At 41.2% G+C, this 19,609-nt stretch overlaps 1 protein-coding gene and 1 long non-coding RNA gene across 2 annotated transcripts in view; one reads left to right on the forward strand and one right to left on the reverse strand.

Annotated features, from left to right (window-relative positions):
- Ets65A (DNA-binding protein D-ETS-3) overlaps positions 1 to 19,609 on the forward strand; it is a 351,412-nt gene that overhangs the window by 156,172 nt on the left and 175,631 nt on the right. The gene's annotated exons all lie outside the window — the stretch shown is intronic.
- Positions 18,238 to 19,508, reverse strand: LOC137498365 (uncharacterized). The gene is made up of 3 exons (XR_011017761.1): positions 19,174 to 19,508; positions 18,696 to 18,854; positions 18,238 to 18,408 (listed from the first exon to the last, which is right to left on the reverse strand). It is a non-coding gene; the product is annotated as an uncharacterized lncRNA (long non-coding RNA).

Below are 19,609 nucleotides of genomic sequence, written 5' to 3' on the forward strand. Positions count from 1 at the left end.
CTACTCAAATATAACTTCTTCGCTGCAAACTTTCGAGACATTCATACAGTACCTCTAAAAGCATTCTTATTTGCATGGGGCGTCAGATCTGTAATGATCAGAACTGTAATTTAAAACGGCCGTTTTATCGCATTATTCCTTATGAGCTCCCAACATGGGTTCGTAATCTCTCCGTCACCTGTATGACAATTTCCAACAGTCTTCTGCGTTCCCTGTAAATTGTTGCTTGAACAAAATTTTTTTTAGTAGGACACCGAAATGATTGAGCTCATAAGGACAACATATACATTTACATTCGTGAAAGTAATTAGGAAACGATCAAGTGAGGTTTACAAACGCAGTGACATGTTTGTTATTATTAAAAAATTCGTCGCAATTTGGAAATATCCCGGTGGCAATGGTCACTTACAGTAGTGTGATAATAATGTGAAGTTAAAACGTAATTACCCAACGCTAACACCACCACCACCACCACCACCACCACCACCACCACCACCACCACCAACATTAGCAACAACTACAGCAGCAGCAGCAGCAGCAGCAGCAGCAGCAACAACTACGACAAGAGTACAACATTCAATTCAATGAACAGAAAATATTACAAGAATTACTGCTAGTTTAACATTCTAAATCCAGCATCATCATATACAAATTCACACACAACTTAAGTATTCCCAGCGTTTAAAATTACGGTTTTAATACTATAGGCTGAGCTTACTACTAGTTTAACATTACAAGAGAAAATGAAGTAAAGTTAAAACATAACTACCCAACAACACCAAATACAGCAACAAGAGTACAACAAGCAATTCCATGGAAAGAAAATGTTACAAGTAATACGACTAGTTTAACATTCTAAATCCAGCATCATCATATACAATTTCACACACAATGTCAGCATGTTTACAGTGTATTACTTATTGGTTCAAGGATTGGTTTCATTCTGATACAAAAAGACAATTCGGATACCGCAAAAATTCAGTCCAATTTAAACATTTCCTCAAAACTAAACAAAATATATAGGCCTTGTTTTGTGCACATTTAGTAACTGGAAAGGTGCCTTACAGTGAATTCGTTGAAAAGTATATACATATACAGGGTTATTCATCTAAGGAAATAACGTCTAAAACATTAATGATATCGGTATTCTGTCTTCATATTCGTAAATGATACCCAGGGACTTGTAAAATAATGTGCTACGTATTCTCATGGGGTGATTAATAACCGAGATATCAATACTAACTCCATATTTTTAAATGGAACGGCACAAATTCGTGCAGCTGGCCTAAAAGTGCAACTGCGTACAAGTTCAAATATATGAGTATTTTCAAAATCGGACAGTTACTTTCTGAGATATCAATAAAAACAACATGCGCTGTTTTGCATGCCGCATTAGACGGCGTTAGGTCGGGCAAGGACACATTGACACGCAAGTAGTTTCCTGGGTGTGATTGCAGCCACAGAATGGATACCAGGCATGTAAGCGTATCGTACACATGTGATGGGTTTGCAAAAGCGTATATGACAGGCGAACTCATGACAGAAGAGGAAGGGTTAATATTTTTAAAAGGAATAAAATAATTACTTTGACTTGGTACATTCGAGGTAGGCCACGGCCGACGTCCGACATCCTTTCCTAATCCTTCCTATTTCCATCCGTGGGGAAAGACGCCAAACTGAGCGCAACCTGTTACATATGTATTTCAAAACAAAACAAAACAAAACAAAACAAACAAAAAACTTCAACCTTCCTCGTTGTGTGTTTGCCAGTCATACAATAACATTGCATACCCAGGGCATGTTACGGTACATCACATTTTGTGTACGATAATTTACAGTACATGCCTGGTATCCGTTCTGTGGTTGGAATCAATGCCAGGAAACAACTTGCGTGCCAATTTGTCCCTGGTAGAACGTACGCCGTGTGATGCGGCACGCAAAAGCCCAAATGCGGTTCTTATTGATATTTCCGAAAGTATCTGTCTGATTTTGAAAATACTTACATATTTGAACTTGTACGCAGTTGAACTTTTAGGCCAGCTGCACGAATTTTTACCGTTCTATTTTAAAATATGGAATTAGTATTAATATCTCGGTTATTAATCAATCCATGAGAACACGTAGCACAATTTTTTTTACATGTCCCGGGGTATCATTTATGAATATGAAAATAAAATACCGATATATTTAATGGTTTATACGTTATTTCCGTATAAAACCTTAGGTGAATAACTCTGTATACCAGGAGGCTCGCGAGCGCCGCATATTCTACTTAAGCTTACAATATTGTCCCGCATTCACTAGTGATGCATGCGATGCCTAATCACTTGTTTTCGAAGGAGTGCTACAACGTGCTGTATTGTGGATGTTGTAAAACAAGTAGCAGTCATTTTACTCCAAACGTTCCATAACAGGGTGCATTTGTAAATACGCCAAAGGTGCAGAAAAGAAAATGAAATAACTTATTAATTTATACACGGGTAGACATTCCACTCTATAAAAGAGCTGTTTGTATGAAACAAAAATACTCCTGTTCGGCGAAATACAAGTGTACAAGGCAGACATCTGTCTGGAGCTTCGGCTGCATTCTCACCAGATTATCCACATATTAAAATGATGTCTGTGTATTCGCCGTTGCTGATCACATTATTCATTGCCGATATGCAGACAGTAAATCTAGTGCTGCTGTATACTAGCACATACTGTACACCAGCCTAGTACTATGCGGTCGTAAACGACGTTTACTAATCCAAGGCGTTGCATTAGACGTGTAGCGCTGAGGAACATGCTGCGAGCGACTGTCCGGTTGTTATCTCTTCACATTCTGACGTAACCTGCCTGCTGGCAGTAGTGCCCCTGTGAAAATCAGTTAGTAGACATCCCATTCATCGTTTGTGCATGCGGGACATTTGTAACTAGAACGTACGGCGCTCGCGAGCCACCTGGTATATATAGTAGTCTTCTTCTTCTGCGTCTTTTCCCACACCTGAGGGGTCGCGGGTACTAACTCCGTAGCACATATGGATTTCGCCCTGTTTTACGACCGGATGCCCTTCCTGAAGAAAACCCAATGTGGAGGGATGTAATCACTATTGTGTGTTTCTGTAGGGATTGGTGTGTTGTGTGAATACGAAGAGGAGAGTGTTGTGACAAACACAAATAGCAAGTCCCCGAGCCAGAAAATTTAATCAGACGCGATTAAAATCCCCCAATCGGTCGGGAATCTAGGCCTAGGATTAATTAATATCGTGTGGCTATGTCTAGCCGAGTGCAGCCCTTGTAAGGCAGACCCTCCGATGAGGGTGGGCGGTATCTGCCATGTGTAGGTAACTGCGTGTTATTGTGGTGGAGGATAGTGTTATGTGTGGTGTGTGAGTTGCAGAGATGTTGAGGACAGCACAAACACCCAGCCCCCGGGCCATTGGAATGAACCAATTAAGGTTAAAATCCCCGACACGGCCGGGAATCGAATCCGGGACCCTCTGAACCGAAGGCCTCAGCGCTGAGCATTATGGTGTCCTGTCATTATTTTACTTTACTTCGTTACATCTGCTGCGATTTTCCTCCTCATTACCATTACCTGTAGACATTTTACTTGATGTAAAGCCTATTGTTAACTTTATTGGTAATCGTTAACTTCAATCAACAATACGATATTTACCAACACCACCTTTATCATGATACTACGGCAGTGGCGTTAACTAAACATCTAGTTAAGTTATTTCCATAGTCGACAGGAAATATTTTCCATTGATGCCTCCATCCCACTGAAAAAGGCAGTACTATTTAGTCTATATCACGTATTACTGTATCTTCACCACATATTTAAACGTATGCCTACTTGTTTATTACTATACCTTACAAGGTGTATCCGTGATGATGTTACAAATTTTCACAGATGATGGAGGAGGGCAAATGGATCAATTTGAGGCAAGGAACAGTAGTCAGGAAACGTTCGTACAAAAAGTTACTAATAATCCAAGTTGTTTAACGTCCGTCCGTTCTTAACAGACGCCGGGGTGTCGGAATTTCGTCCCGCAGTAGTTCTTTAACTTGCCGGAAGCCAACGACATGGGGTTGTCACTTTTAAACACCCTTAAAAGCCACCGAGCTCTGTCGCATTTGAACGCGTTAACTTGGGTGTAGTAGACCAACGCCATATCCAATACCCCACTGCGGCCGGCAGTCAAAAGTTAAAGCAAAAATCGGTCTGATACCTCCGACTGTCTGTACACTACATGTGCTAAGAGTGTCTACTGACGTGATTGGTGTGCGATGTCTGTACTGTAGGCTTCAGTCTGTGTTTACGGGTTGAAGTGGTACGTGGATCAGTCGTATCCAAATGGAGTTGTATCCAGTTACGGAACTTGCAGATATGATGTTCGTGTATGGGCAAGCAAATGGAAGCAGCAGAAAAGCCGAACGGTTGTACAGGACCAAATATCCACGTAGGACACACCCGACTCACACCATGTTCCCACGACTGTTCCAAAGATTAAGTGAAACAGTGCGGTTGGTACCACAGTACAATGACCGAGGAGGGCGACGAATTACACGGACTCCCGGCTTATAAGGTGCAGTGCTTGCTCGCGTGGATGAGGCGCCCGCAATCATCACTCGAGCAGTTGCACGAGAATGAATATTTCCCATAGGACTGTGTGGCGAATATTACGTGAAATTCAGCTATACCCCGTTTGTTTATGCAAGTACATAATTATATCGTTTGGCATAGTAGCAGGCTTCATAGCCTTAGGCCCGCCATGTACAGAAAGTCATTAGTAAAATAAATAAAATAAACCACAGAAAGTGCTGGCTTTGAATCCTGCTGACTTCGCACCCCGAGTCGTGTTCAGCCAGTGAGAATTGCAGCGCCTTGAAGTCGATCCTCACTTTCCTACGTATGAGCTTGTCACAGATGAAGCCTGTTTCAAAAGAGACAGAATGCTGAATAGTCACAATAGTCATGTTTGTGCCGATGAGAATCCCCACGCTGCAGTTTTGAAGAGCCGTCAGCACAAGCTTTCAGTCAACGTGTGGTTAGGCATAGTCAATGATTACGTAGTAGGCCCGTTTCTTCGCCTCGCCGCCTAAATGCAGCACTGTACACAGTGGTGCTCTGAGATGTACTACTCACGTTCCTGGAACACATCCCACGTGCCCTTCGTCAACTGATGTGGTTCCAAGATGATGAAGCCCCACCTCACTTTGGACTGAGAGTTCGTGAACACCTAGATCAGACATTCCCTGCAAAGTGGATAGGAAGAGGAGGTCCTGTTCGTGGCCCGCTCCTTCACCTGATCTCACTCCACTTGATTTCTTTTTGTGGGGCCATGTGAAAAGACTTGTGTATGAGACATCTGTCGGGACTGAAGGGGGATCGCTTGGCTAGAATTCTTGCTGCCTGCGACGCTGTTCAAACGACGCCCGGGATATTCTAACGGGCACGATATAACTCTGTGCGACGATGCCATGCCTGCATTGATGCAGGGGGACGCCATTTCGAATATTTGTTGTAAATGTAGCGGCTTGTGAAACCTGTGCAGATAAACGGACTTAAATGAGTAGAATTTAGCTTAAATTTTGACTCGATCGTTTCCGGAATATGGTTTCTAATCTCAAATTGATCTATTTGTTGTCCTTCATCATCCCTGAAAGTTTGTAACAATATCACGGATACACCCTACATCTTATTAATTTAATGATTGCAACTGTACATGTATTTCGCATCACTAGGTCATAATCACAATACATGAGTGTATATGTCTTGAACAGCAGTGTCGCGAAATACTTTCGGCTCGTTCGAGAGCTAATCGGCTAAGCAGCACAAATAGCGATCGGCCACTTCTTTCTCGGGCATTCCGAAGTTTCTTCGGAATATTCACTAGCTGCCGTAGCCTTACCTTGTGAACTTGTATTGAAATATTTATTTACCGCACAAACAAGGTTGTCTTAGTGACTAGCTGCGTCCTGTATTTGGTTAGACTCTGACTCTAGCTGTGAGCATGCTTTCGGGAGATGGTAGGTTCGAATCCCACCGAGGGTAGCCCTGAAGCACTTTTTCCGTGGTTTCCCATTCTCACATCAAGCAAATGCTGGGACTGTATCTTAATTAAGGCCACGGGAGCCACCTTCCCAAGCTAAACCCTTTCCCATCCTTGCGTCCTCCAAAACCTTCAATGTGTTAGTGCGACGTGAAAACACAGGCCAAACAAAAAATATAAGAAAAGAGAACAGACTCTGGCTCATACGCTGAAGGTAACGAAATTTAACCCTTCACAGTTGCTTCACATTTACGAGGGCTATATTTACGACATAACTTATTAGCATGTTAATCCCTTTACAGGATTTCCACTTCCGGAGGTGCATATGGCCCTGAGGTTCACTCAGTAAACACCAAAAATGAGTACCAGGTTAGTTCCTGGGGGAAAGGCGGCCGGGCGTAGAGCTAACCACTCTACCCCATCAAGTGCCGAGGTTACGAATAGTGGAAGCCTTTACCTTCCACCACTCCCAGGGCCTTCATGGCCTGCAAGGAGATGACTTTGCTTTGCTTTTTTCAAAATCCCTTTACAGGCCAATATTACATCATACTTACTTCTCGTAAGATCAACAATGGTTAAGGGGACGATAAAAATTGCATCACGCATTATCATTGCACAAAACCTCGATACATATCGAGATTGTGAAAATATATAAAACTACTATACTGAAGTCAGATTTCTACTTAATTTTATAATTGCGCTGGGGGTTTTGTCCAAGGCAGTGTTTCTGTAAGTGAGATCCGTGGGTTCGTCAGTAGTATGACAACGCTTCAGTTCTAATTTCGCTAAATGTCCCGCTAGCAAATTAATCGAAATTTCTCTCGCCAGTCATGTCTGTGGGTTACTGTAGTCAGGTCCTAGTTCGTGAACCATGGGCAACGGCTGAGTGGCCTAGTAAGTGGTCCTGAGAGTCGGGATACCAGTTACTATGGAATGGGAGTGGGCATCTCGGACATATTCTGAGTCCTGGCCCTCCTTGTGCTCAGGCGGCTAGGACTATACAATCCACCGGTGGTCCATAACCCGTTAGAGGAGAGATCCTCACTTGGACTATGTGTAAGTAGGGTAGCATCCTGCTTCATGAATCTACCGAGCTCAGAACATTTTAAGCAAGCCTCGGACCTATGGGAGTAACGGAGTCCCACTCCCATTTGACGGGCGAGGGACTCCTTGGAAACATCATGGCGAACGAAATGGAATTCGATGGGGAGTTATCAATATTAATGGGGCTTATGGATGAAACAAGGAAGAACTGGCTGAGTCAGCAAAGAGGATGCATCTGGATGTGCTAGGAGTAAGGCCGCGTGCACACCGAGCGCGCTTCGCACAGTGTGTCGCGTGTTGCTCAACGCTAAACGTCACGCTAAGCGTAACCAGTGCTTTGTTCCTAAGCCAGGTGTTCACACCGTCCGAGCTCTGCTGCGCTCAACGCCTACCTTACAGCTAAGCGAAGCGCCAGACAACGCGCAGTGTTGGTTAATTGCTTAGCGTTACCTAGCTGGATCTGCAGCTATGAAAGAAGAAATTATTAATGCAGTGTTTCAAAGAGAAGAAATATGGAACCCAAGACACACAAACTATAAAAATGTAACTGTTTTGCAAAATAAGTGGACTTACGTATCTACAACAGTTTTATCGCATTCCTACAGTAAATATATACAGTAATATTACTTCTACTGTCACACTTTACTGAGCTTAACATTGTGACAGGATGAAATTGCGTATGGGTTTTAGTGTCGGAAGTGTCCGAGGAGAAGTTCGGCTTGCCAGGTGCAGGTCTTTTGAATTGACTCCCGTAGGTGACCTGCGTCGTGATGAGGATGAAATGATTATGAATACACATATACACCCAGCCCGCGTGCCAATGGAATTTACTAATTATGATTACAATTCCCGACACTGCCGGGAATCGAACTCGGGACTCCTGTGACCAAAGGCCAGTACGGTAACCATTTAGCCATGTAGCCGGACACTTTGTGACAAAGTGCATAGAATCTACAATTTTGCAAATGGAGGGTGGTATCGTGAAGAATATCACCCTGCAGGCTAGGAGTGGGCTTGGAAGTAAATATAATATTTCACATACTTTTTACTTTTGTTACGATGATAAATTGTGTATGCTGATTGTAACAGTATTGTAAAATACTATTTATAATTATTATATAAAGAGCGTGATTTAGCCGGAAATTTAGTTTCCACGTGTTTGCTGCAAGGTGCTCCTGGACAACTGGGAAAATTGAATTTCTCCCAATACTTCTCTGCTACTTGTCGCCACATTTCAGTTGTAGGGTCTGGGATGTCAAAGGTATTTTTTGTCATTCTTAAGTAATCATAAAATTGATAGCGATAAAGTCTTGCATCTCTGTACAAACGATGGAATTCTCCGAAAGTAATTCGTTCTTCATTAAATTCATGAATCCACTTTCGATTCTTCTTTCTAATTTTTAATTTTAGGTAACTGTTATCCATCAGTAAACTGTTTCTAGTGTACTTGGATAACGGCATTAGTTTGTGACGACCCTAAAACGCCTCGTGCGAAACTAAGCTGAGAGCACGGCGTAGAGTTTTCGATGTGAACAGCAAGCACGCCTTGCGCTATGCATAGCATTTCACGCTACACGCGACACACTATGCGAAGCGCGCTCGGTGTGCACGCGGCCTAAGTGATATTCGGGTAAGGGGAGATAACGAGGAAGAGATAGGAGATTATAAAGTGTACTTGACGGATGTTAGAAAGGGAAGGGCAGAGTCTGGGGTAGGGCTCTTTATCAGGAATACCATTGCACGGAACATAGTTTCTGTTAGGCACGTAAATGAGCGAATGATGTGGGTAGATTTGTCAGTGGGAGGAATTAGGACTAGAATTGTGTCCGTGTATTCACCATGTGAGGGTGCGAATGAGGATGAAGTTGACAAGTTTTAACAAGCATTGAGTGACATCGTGGTCAGGGTCAACAGCAAGGATAGATTAGTGCTAATGGGCGATTTCAATGCGAGAGTTGGGAATAGAACTGAAGGATACGAAAATGTGATTGGTAAATGTGGGGAAGATATGGAAGCTAATGGGAATGGGAAGCGTTTGCTGGACTTCTGTGCTAGTATGGGTTTAGCTGTTACGAATACATTCTTCAAGCATAAGGCTATTCACCGCTACACATGGGAGGCTAGGGGTACCAGATCCATAATAGACCATATCTTAACAGACTTCGAATTCAGGAAATCTGTTAGGAATGTGCGAGTTTTCCGCGGACTTTTCGATGATACAGACCACTATCTGATCTGTAGTGAACTAAGTATCTCTAGGCCTAGGGTAGAGAAAGTGAAATCTGTCTGCAAACGAATAAGGGTAGAAAATCTCCAGGACGAGCAAATTAGACGGAAGTATATGGATATGATTAGTGAGAAGTTTCGAACAGTAGACAGTAAGCAGGTTCAGGATATAGAAAGTGAAATGGGTGGCATACAGGGATGCTGTAGTAGAAACAGCAAGGGAATGCCTAGGAACAACTGTGTGTAAAGATGGGAAAAGGCGAACATCTTGGTGGAATGATGAAGTGAGAGCAGCTTGTAAACGTAAAAAGAAGGCTTATCAGAAATGGCTCCAAACAAGGGCCGCGGCAGACAGGGAGTTGTACGTAGATGAAAGAAACAGAGCGAAACAAATAGTTGTTGAATCCAAAAAGAAGTCCTGGGAAGATTTTGGTAACAACTTGGAAAGGCTAGGTCAAGCTGCAGGGAAACCTTTCTGGACAGTAATAAGGAATCTTAGGAAGGGAGGGAAAAAGGAAATGAACAGTGTTTTGAGTAATTCAGGTGAACTCATAATAGATCCCAGGGAATCACTGGAGAGGTGGAGGGAATATTTTGAACATCTTCTCAATATAAAAGGAAATCATCCTGGTGGTGTTGTGAACAGCCAAGCAAATGGGGAGGAGGAAAATGATGTTGGTGAAATTATGCTTGAGGAAGTGGAAAAGATGGTAAATAAACTCCATTGTCATAAGGCAGCAGGAATAGATGAAATTAGACCTGAAATGGTGAAGTATAGTGGGAAGGCAGGGATGAAATGGCTTCATAGAGTAGTAAAATTAGCATGGAGTGTTCGTAAGGTACCTTCTGATTGGACAAAAGCAGTAATTGCACCTATCTATAAGCAAGGGAACAGGAAGGATTGCAACAACTATCGAGGTATCTCATTGATTAGTATACCAGGCAAAGTATTCACTGGCATCTTGGAAGGGAGGGTGCGATCAGTCGTTGAGAGGAAGCTGGATGAAAACCAGTGTGGTTTCAGACCACAGAGAGGCTGTCAGGATCAGATTTTTAGTATGCGCCAGATAATTGAAAAATGCTACGAGAGGAATAGGCAGTTGTGTTTATGTTTTGTAGATCTAGAGAAAGCTTATGACAGGGTACCGAGGGAAAAGATGTTCGCCATACTGGGTGACTACGGAATTAAAGGCAGATTATTAAAAGCAATCGAAGGCATTTATGCTGACAATTGGGCTTCAGTGAGAATTTATGGTAGAATGAGTTCTTGGTTCAGGATACTTACAGGGGTTAGACAAGGCTGTAATCTTTCACCTTTGTTGTTCGTAGTTTACATGGATCATCTGCTGAAAGGTATAAAATGGCAGGGAGGGATTCAATTAGGTGGAAATCTAGTAAGCGGTCTGGCCTATGCTGACGATTTGGTCCTAATGGCAGATTGTGCCGAAAGCCTACAGTCTAATATCTGGGAACTAGAAAATAGGTGCAATGAGTATGGTATGAAAATTAGCCTCTTGAAGACTAAATTGATGTCAGTAGGTAAGAAATTCAACAGAATTGAATGTCAGATGGGTGATACAAAGCTAGAACAGGTCGATAATTTCAAGTATTTAGGTTGTGTGTTCTCCCAGGATGGTAATATAGTAAGTGAGATTGAATCAAGGTGTCGTCAAGCTAATGCAGTGGGGCCGATGACCTTCGATGTTAGGCCCCTTAAAACAACAAGCATCATCAGCATCAAGCTAATGCAGTGAGCTCGCAGCTGCGATCAACAGTATTCTGTAAGAAGGAAGTGAGCTCCCAGACGAAACTATCTTTACATCGGTCTGTTTTCAGACCAAATTTGCTTTATGGGAGCGAAAGCTGGTTGGACTCAGGATATCTTATTCATAAGTTAGAAGTAACAGACATGAAAGTAACAAGAATGATTGCTGGTACAAACAGGTGGGAACAATGGCAGGAGGGTACTCGGAATGAGGAGATAAAGGCTAATTTAGGAATGAACTCGATGGATGAAGCTGTACGCATAAACCGGCTTTTGTGGTGGGGTCATGTGAGGCGAATGGAGGAGGATAGGTTACCTAGGAGAATAATGGACTCTGCTATGGAGGGTAAGAGAAGTAGAGGTAGACCAAGACGACGATGGTTAGACTCGGTTTCTAATGATTTAAAGATAAGAGGTATAGAACTAAATGAGGCCACAACACTAGTTGCAAATCGAGGATTGTGGCGACGTTTAGTAAATTCTCAGAGGCTTGCAGACTGAGCGCTGAAAGGCATAACATTCTATAATGATCATGTATGTATGTATGTAGTCAGCCTATATCTATTCGATGAGACTGAGAGTGGGTCATTTTTAATGATATCGGTAGTGTACTTATCGACACTTCCTTTTAATACTGATAATTTGGCATCGAATAATTTGTTCTGAAACACGGATGGTATCGATACATTGGACCGGATCATCATGGTTGCCTTTTGAAATGATTCTGTGGCTCACTAGAATCGAAACAGAACGAAATTGTCAAGCTTATTCAAAATTATTGTAGTGGTTACTGGTGTGTTTACTATCTTCCGTTCCCTTTATGGTAGCCTCGGCAAGCATATAAATAGCCTACAGTTAAAATATGCGTAGTTGTTGAGTTGAGTTTAGAATATTATGCAAGATAGAAAGTAGATCTCATCTATCCTCACCGAATCCTCAGAACTTAGAGTGCTGGACTTCCGAGTCCAAGTTCGCGGCGTCGATACCGTCTCACTCGGTTGATATTTGAATATACTGAAATACACTACTGTGGTGTCGGTAGATTTACTGCAACGTAAAAGAACTCCTGCGGGACGAAATTCTTACTCCTTGAGGTCTCCGACGGACGTAAAACTAGTTAGTGGAACGTAAAACTATTATTATTATTATTATTATTATTATTATTATTATTATTATTATTATTATTATTATTATTACCGAGCTCGATAGCTTCAGTCGCTTAAGTGCGGCCAGGATCCAGTATTCGGGAGATAGTGGGTTCGAACCCCATTGTCGGCAGCCCTGAAAATGGTTTTCCGTGGTTTCCCAACTTCACACCAGGAAATTGCCGGGGCTGTATATTAATTAATGTCACGGCCGCTTCCTTCTCACTCCTAGCCCGATGCAGTCCCATCGTCGCCGTATGACTTATCTGTGTCGGTGCGAGGTAAAGCAACTTGTCAAAAAAGAAAAAAATAGTATTATTATTATTTTACATGTAATGCGAATCACAGAGACGTATCTTCTTATTCTAAGAGTCCCACATGGATTAGTTGGTATTCAAACCGCAGAAGCCTTGGTGACAAAAGAGTAATGTCCTCTAATGGTGCTCAGAAAATCTCGTGCTTGGTGTTTTTGATTTAATGTGATCTTAATTTGCCGTTGGTGACAAACTTCAATTTTTTTGTGCACAGTAAAAACGCCTGAAGCCATACCGAGCAGAAGTGATGAGCAGATCCTTTTGTTGAGAGACACACAAGAGATTACTCTTCGACAGAACATTGATATTTTTAAACAACACATCGTTTGTCATTCTCACGTTCATCCAGTAGAATAGGATGTACCAGAAAGAAATCTCACGTCGTTATATGCACGATCATCAAGTGTGGCACTCCAAACCACTATGTTTTTTCCTTTTGAACATGTGTGAATCATGATGTGAAAGGGATTAAAAGCATTTGCACAGTCAGTCTTTAATATTCAACAACTGACTACTGGAGTTCAAATAAACAAAGTACGATATTTCACAGGGAACACTCCTGGCAGGCGCTGATTTAATACAATGGAAGTTCAAAAATCCCTTATTAATTACATTCGTGTCCGCCTCTGTGGTGTAGTGGTTAGCGTGATTAGCTGCCACCCCCGGAGGTCCGGGTTCGATTCCCGGCTCTGCCACGAAATTTGAAAAGTGGTACGAGGGCTGGAACGGGGTCCACTCAGCCTCGGGAGGTCAACTGAGTAGAGGTGGGTTCGATTCCCACCTCAGCCATCCTGGAAGTGGTTTTCCGTGGTTTCCCACTTCTCCTCCAGGCGAATGCCGGGATGGTACCTAACTTAAGGCCACGGCCGTTTCCTTCCCTCTTCCTTGCCTATCCCTTCCAATCTTCCCATCCCTCCACAAGGCCCCTGTTCAGCATAGCAGGTGAGGCCACCTGGGCGAGGTACTGGTCATTCTCCCCAGTTGTATCCCCGACCAAGAGTCTGAAGCTCCGGGACACTGCCCTTGAGGCGGTAGAGGTGGAATCCCTCGCTGAGTCCGAGGGAAAAAGCCGAACCTGGAGGGTAAACAGATGATGATGATGATGATGATGATGAATTACATTCGTTTTACCTAGTACTGATATATGTCATAAAGTAGAGAAAATATTCAATATTATTTCTTTAACGCCCCTTCAGCACTAATAGATTTTAAGAAACACCGGGTTGACGGAATTTCGTCCCGCACGAGTTTGCAAAGTGCTGTGGATCAGTGACACTGAATTGTAGCATTTCAATATCCACAAATGCCGTGGAACTCAGTCGGTACCGAACCCACTACGTTGGGAATAGGGCAGCCACTAACCGACTGCACCACTGAGATCACCACATATGTATGTGTCATTACTGTATCAGTGAACAACCTTTTTACTGGAAGTCGAAAGTAGGCGTAAAAAAAAAATTCGTGTGGCTATTTCTAGCCGAGTGCAGCCCTTGTAAGGCAGACCCTCCGATGAGGGTGGGCGGCATCTGCCATGTGTAGGTAACTGCGTGTTATTGTGGTGGAGGATAGTGTTATGTGTGGTGTGTGAGTTGCAGAGAAGTTGGCGACAGCACAAACACCCAGCCCTCGGGCCAATGGAATTAACCAATGAAGATTAAAATCCCCGACCCGGCCGGGAATTGAACCCGGGACCCTATGAACCGAAGGCCAGTACGCTGACCATTCAGCCAACGAGTCGTACGAAAGTAGGCTTAATCGTCGTAACACATGCTGTTACCGTGCGAGTTAGCCGTGCGGTTAGGGGCGCGCGGCTGTAAGCTTGCATCCGATGGATAGTGGGTTCGAATCCCACTGCCGGCAGCCCTGAAGATGGTTTTTCGTGATTTCCCATTTTAACACCAGGCAAATGCTGGGGCGGTACCTTAATTAAGACCACGGCCTCTTCCTTCCAACTCTTAGCCCGCTGTCACACAGGGCATCGAACGATCAAGAGCGACCAACTGGCATCGAGTACTAACGACTAAATTCATTTACCTTGTCACACTGCTCATCGATCGAGAGGGATCGACTGCACGGAAACAGCTGATATTCCCGCCCAGTACCGTACAGGCTACAGACGTATTCATATTCACGGGAGAAAAAGAATGTGTTGTGAAAGCGATAATTCGGGTGGAAATATGATTCTAACCTATGAATATATTAGGAGAAAGGAAAGAACCAGACGATCGCAGTGGACATGGTAAAGAGCCATGGAGAATTCCACCAAAGTGTGCCTTCGTTGTGGAATGACGAAGAAAAATTCAGGAACTAGTACCGAATGTTCATCAATAATTACGGTATAAGGAATTAGAGGAAAAAATGTAGTCATTAATAAATATCAGGCAAACAAATTACAGGAAAAGTATAAGTTCTGAGGAAAGGCTGACACTATCGTTAAATTCAATATTCACAACGATTTTTTTAGGTTTAAAGTCAGAAGTGATGTTCACCTCCGAAACAACTACTGTATGTCCGTGGCAAAATATATCAAATAAAGGATTAGTGGCAGGTACATTTCTTTGCATTCTGTAGGATTCTAATAAAGTATTGATAAAAAAGGACTGAAAACGGTTATGTAGCCTACATCAATTTGAATTCATAATTTGAAGGTGCTACAATGACCAGTGGAAATATATTTATTTAGGCCTACAGGTTTCTGGACATTGGTGACTCATACAGATTTAGGATTGCTCACAATACATCAGTGGATTTGTTCCTATTATATGTGATGCCATTCATAGAGCACTACAGCCAGAATTCTTGACAGGGTGAAAGTTCCAACAAAAGCCTCACAACAGTGGCTCATTGTACTTCAAATATAAGACTAATACCATTTATGCTTATTTGTTTTAATGATGCTGGATCTTGGAGCATAGTTACTGTCTTTTCAAATGATATTTTGAGGTGTTTATTAGATGGAGGTTAACAGCTTTTTTTTTTCCATACCACTTGGTGAGATCCCACCTACCAAAACAATAGATATATCAAGAAATGCTTCCAGTCAAAATTTACATTACCTAATGTAGAAATAATGTGCCAAGTTTCATTACAATCCTGTAAATAATTTTGAAAGGAAAAAAAATGCACATATGCTCTGAATATTGTGAAAATGATAAAAGTATTGGAGTTCCTTACACTGTTTCTCTCCCTCATGATCCTCTGCAAATCTCTTGTTGCCTCTCCTCTTCTTTGTTATTGTGCCATGTTCAGAATAGTATCATATTGCTTTCATGACAAAGATGTTGCTGAATTTCTGTAGGCCTACTGTGTTTTGTGCAAAGAATCCAGGTCCATATCCAAACTTTGCAAGAATGACAATCCTGTCTTAATTTATATCATTGAAGACTACAGCAGCTTCAAAAGCAGCTAATTTTACCAAATGGCTGTGAAGAAAGGTTGTCTATGGACATCTCTTCCAAAGTAAATTCTCTTTGGGGTTCTGTGTATTCACATATGTGTACATTTCTTGAGGAGTTCAGGTGAGGCTAGTGCTCTACACTAGCTTAATAACTATAGGAAAAGCTTCTGGAATATTGTTCTAATAAGTTGGCAGTGTAATAGACTGATACTTGTCACAACTACATGTAAATTACACACAAGGTCTTGTTTATTACCCTCATCACTAAGCATAAAGTACTGTCCCCCCAAACTTCGCACTGGCAAGCTGCTCTAATTGCTCACTTGACAATAATAAACCAATTAATATAAATCCTGCACTTCCATCCAAGTTACTGGTAAACTCCTTGGTACAGAGTAACAACTTTTTCCGCAAAGGTCTGGTAGGACTCTCTTTCTTACCTCAATGTTGATTTTGCCTTTCTGTGTATTGTTCATATGTAACTTCTTTACTGATATGAACACTACCAAGCCTATCTATCCATCCTGAAATACTTTCCTTATGAATCAGTTCAAGGAAAATGAAAACTTTGCCTTCAATTTAACCCAAAATGAGAACCAAACACTGCAAAAAATAATAGGTGCTAATAACAAGCACCTTGCCTTCTATTTTTAGAAGTGAAGAGTGTGCCTTTCTAACAACTAAATACTATTGCCATCTACAGTAAAATGTTATTTAGGCCTGTTGCTCAGGTGGTAAATGATTTAATTTTGCTATATCTTACATTGCCTGTCAAAACTGTTTGTAAATACCAATTATATAAATTAATGTTTGACAGAGTAGGGTGTATGGGTCTTTTAAGATCTTGGATTGACTTACAGGGTAATTAATCTACTCAACCTTTTATTACAAGCATGTAACTGTCATATGGATATACTTTTTATAAATATGTACATGTTCTGCCATCATATCCCCTTAATATCACATCCCACAAAATAAAGTTTTTTTTATGTTGTAGATTAAAATCTACAAAACTTTGGTAGAAACACCTGTCAAAATAGTTACAAATGAATTTTTCATCTTTGTTTTTCATTGTTTATATGGATCTACAGCACAAGAAATAAAATAATCGGTCTACCTTGATGCCCCCTGTAGGCCTATATGTTATTAATAAATTATAAGTACGGTAACAGACATGAAAGTAGCGATTGCTGGTGCAGACAGGTACCAATGGCAGGAGAGTACTTGGAATGAGGAGATAAAGGCTACCTAAGTTACAAAGGTATAAGGTGGCAGGGAGGGATTCTGTCAGGTATAACTCTAGTAAGAATTTTGTCCTATGCAAACGACTTGGTCTATTGAAACTATGCAATCTAATATCTTGGAACTTCAAAAAGGATGCAATGAATATGACATGAAAATTAGTCGTTTCAATTCTTAAGTGATGGCAGTAGGGAAGAGTAGTAGAACTGAATGTCAGGTTGAGAATACAAAATTGGAACAGGTAGATAATTTCAAATAGGTATTTAGTTTGTGTATTCTTCCAGGATGGCAGTATAGTAGGCAACATTGAATATAGATGCAGTAAACCCAATGCAATGAGCTTGCAGTTGTGTTCAACAGTATTCTGTAAGAAGACAGTTAGCTCCTGGACAAAACTACTCATGTCTTTACACTGGTCTGGTTTCAGACCACCTGTGCTGTACATACCTAATGCAATGAGTTTGCAGTTGTGATCAACAGTATAGGTACCAAAAGAAGGAAGTCAGCTCTTGGACAGAACTATCAATACGCCGGTCTGGTTTCAGACTACCTGTGCTGTACAACTGCTTACTACATACACACAGAAGGGACCTACTACATGCATTTCAAAATACTCCTTTCCTTGTAAACCATACATGTTCTACCACATAAAATATACAAATTAAGATGTTGTAATAATGCTAATAATTTAAAAAAATTGGAGTTAAGGTTCTTTCCCATCAGGTGCTAATACACATAACTCACTGAGGATTCAAATAAATATTGATAGATAAGTATAACAAAAACTGATTTAATTAAAAAAGTAGAACATTTCTCAAGAACATAAATTTTATTTGATTCTTTCTTGATCTAACACTGTATACAACAGTTCCTGAATTTTAACTTTGAAAACCCTTCGACCTAGTACACTCATTCTTTCCATGTCATCACAAAGACACTAAAAATAACACTGATTACATTTTCTTCTCAGTTTTCAGTATCTTTTCTAAATATTCACTTAACACATCACTGTCACTTTCACATTTCTGTTTCTTTCATTTTTAACTGCTGGCAGAGCTGTTTGTAGAAGCAGAAGCCACTGGACTGGAAGTTGAAGTCCCTTCAGTAATTTCTGATCTGTAGGAGTAAGACCCCTCCAACACAAATTATTTCTGCTTCCTCCTCCTCTATTTCAGCTTGGTGAAAAGGCTCTCACACATCAGGTGCCACTTCCATAGATGTGTTTGTTACAGAACTGAAAAAAATGAACAACATATTAATGCAATTCTTCTAAATTGGAGCTATATTTTAGTCTGGACACAAGCCTTCTGCTTAAGAAATTGTTACTTTCAATAATTATTTTAGTAAGATGATTGTTAGTTTGGATTATATTATATTACTTTCAGTTATATCTGATAAATTAATGAACAGATGGGTGGAACTTATGGCCTACAGACTGAATCTTCCCCTCACTCTTTCACAACTATAACACTGGTCTGTAGTGTAGGCCTACTTTTAAAAATAAATATTACAGAATTGTACCTTTTTCCAGCAATGAAGAGTTCCAGAAAGTTGAGAGCATTGAAGTAGACCCATTTTATGTTTTCTGTATAGCAGAACCTGGGAGGAGAGGGAGGATGTTATCTCTCCAAGTTCGATATCCAGCCTTCAGAATTTGCCTTGTTTTGGCACAACTTTTTCCTGAAACAATGAATCAGAATATTGTGACAAAGAAAATATACATGTTAGGCCTACTTATGGCATAGGCCTACACTTATTTGTCATTAAAGCGAACAATGGTAGGCCTATTAATTTCATTAGGTACCGGTACGAGATAGAGGTTAGGAAAGCACTGCTTATGTTTTCCAAACATTTCTTCAATTAAGTTACAAGAATGATAATTACTAGTTCTCCTAGTATAACTTTTTTTACCAATCTATTCCGTATAATATATTTTATCAATAAATAATCTATGATAACACTATTCATAAGATAATCGTAAAATATAATAATTACTTACCAGTTTTTGTCCCAGTTCTCGACGCTATAGAATGCCATACAAAATTCACGGTCTCCCTATTACTATATCCAGGGAGTCTAGGATTATACACCACTTTGTTTTCATACACTAAGCAAATTAATGTTTCGATTTCATCAACAGATGACTATGTTGCGTCCGCCATCATCGAACGACTGCGACTGAAAAACGGACACGTTTGTTTTCACAAACCAGTCGATCTTCATCGCTCGTAGTTGATCGCTGACGATCGATGCTGTGTGACTGGTGCCACTGCCCTCTGTAGGTTTGTTTTCTTAGTCGGTTGATCGCAGTCGTTCGATCGAGCCTGTGTGACAGCCCCCCTTAGGCCTTTCGTATACCATCGTCGCCATAAAACCTATCTGTGTCGGTTCGATGTAAAGCCACTAGCAAAAAAACACTAGCTGTTATTGTAATT

This window comes from Anabrus simplex, chromosome 2, assembly GCF_040414725.1.
Source record: "Anabrus simplex isolate iqAnaSimp1 chromosome 2, ASM4041472v1, whole genome shotgun sequence".
NCBI classification, from domain to species: Eukaryota; Metazoa; Arthropoda; class Insecta; order Orthoptera; family Tettigoniidae; genus Anabrus; species Anabrus simplex.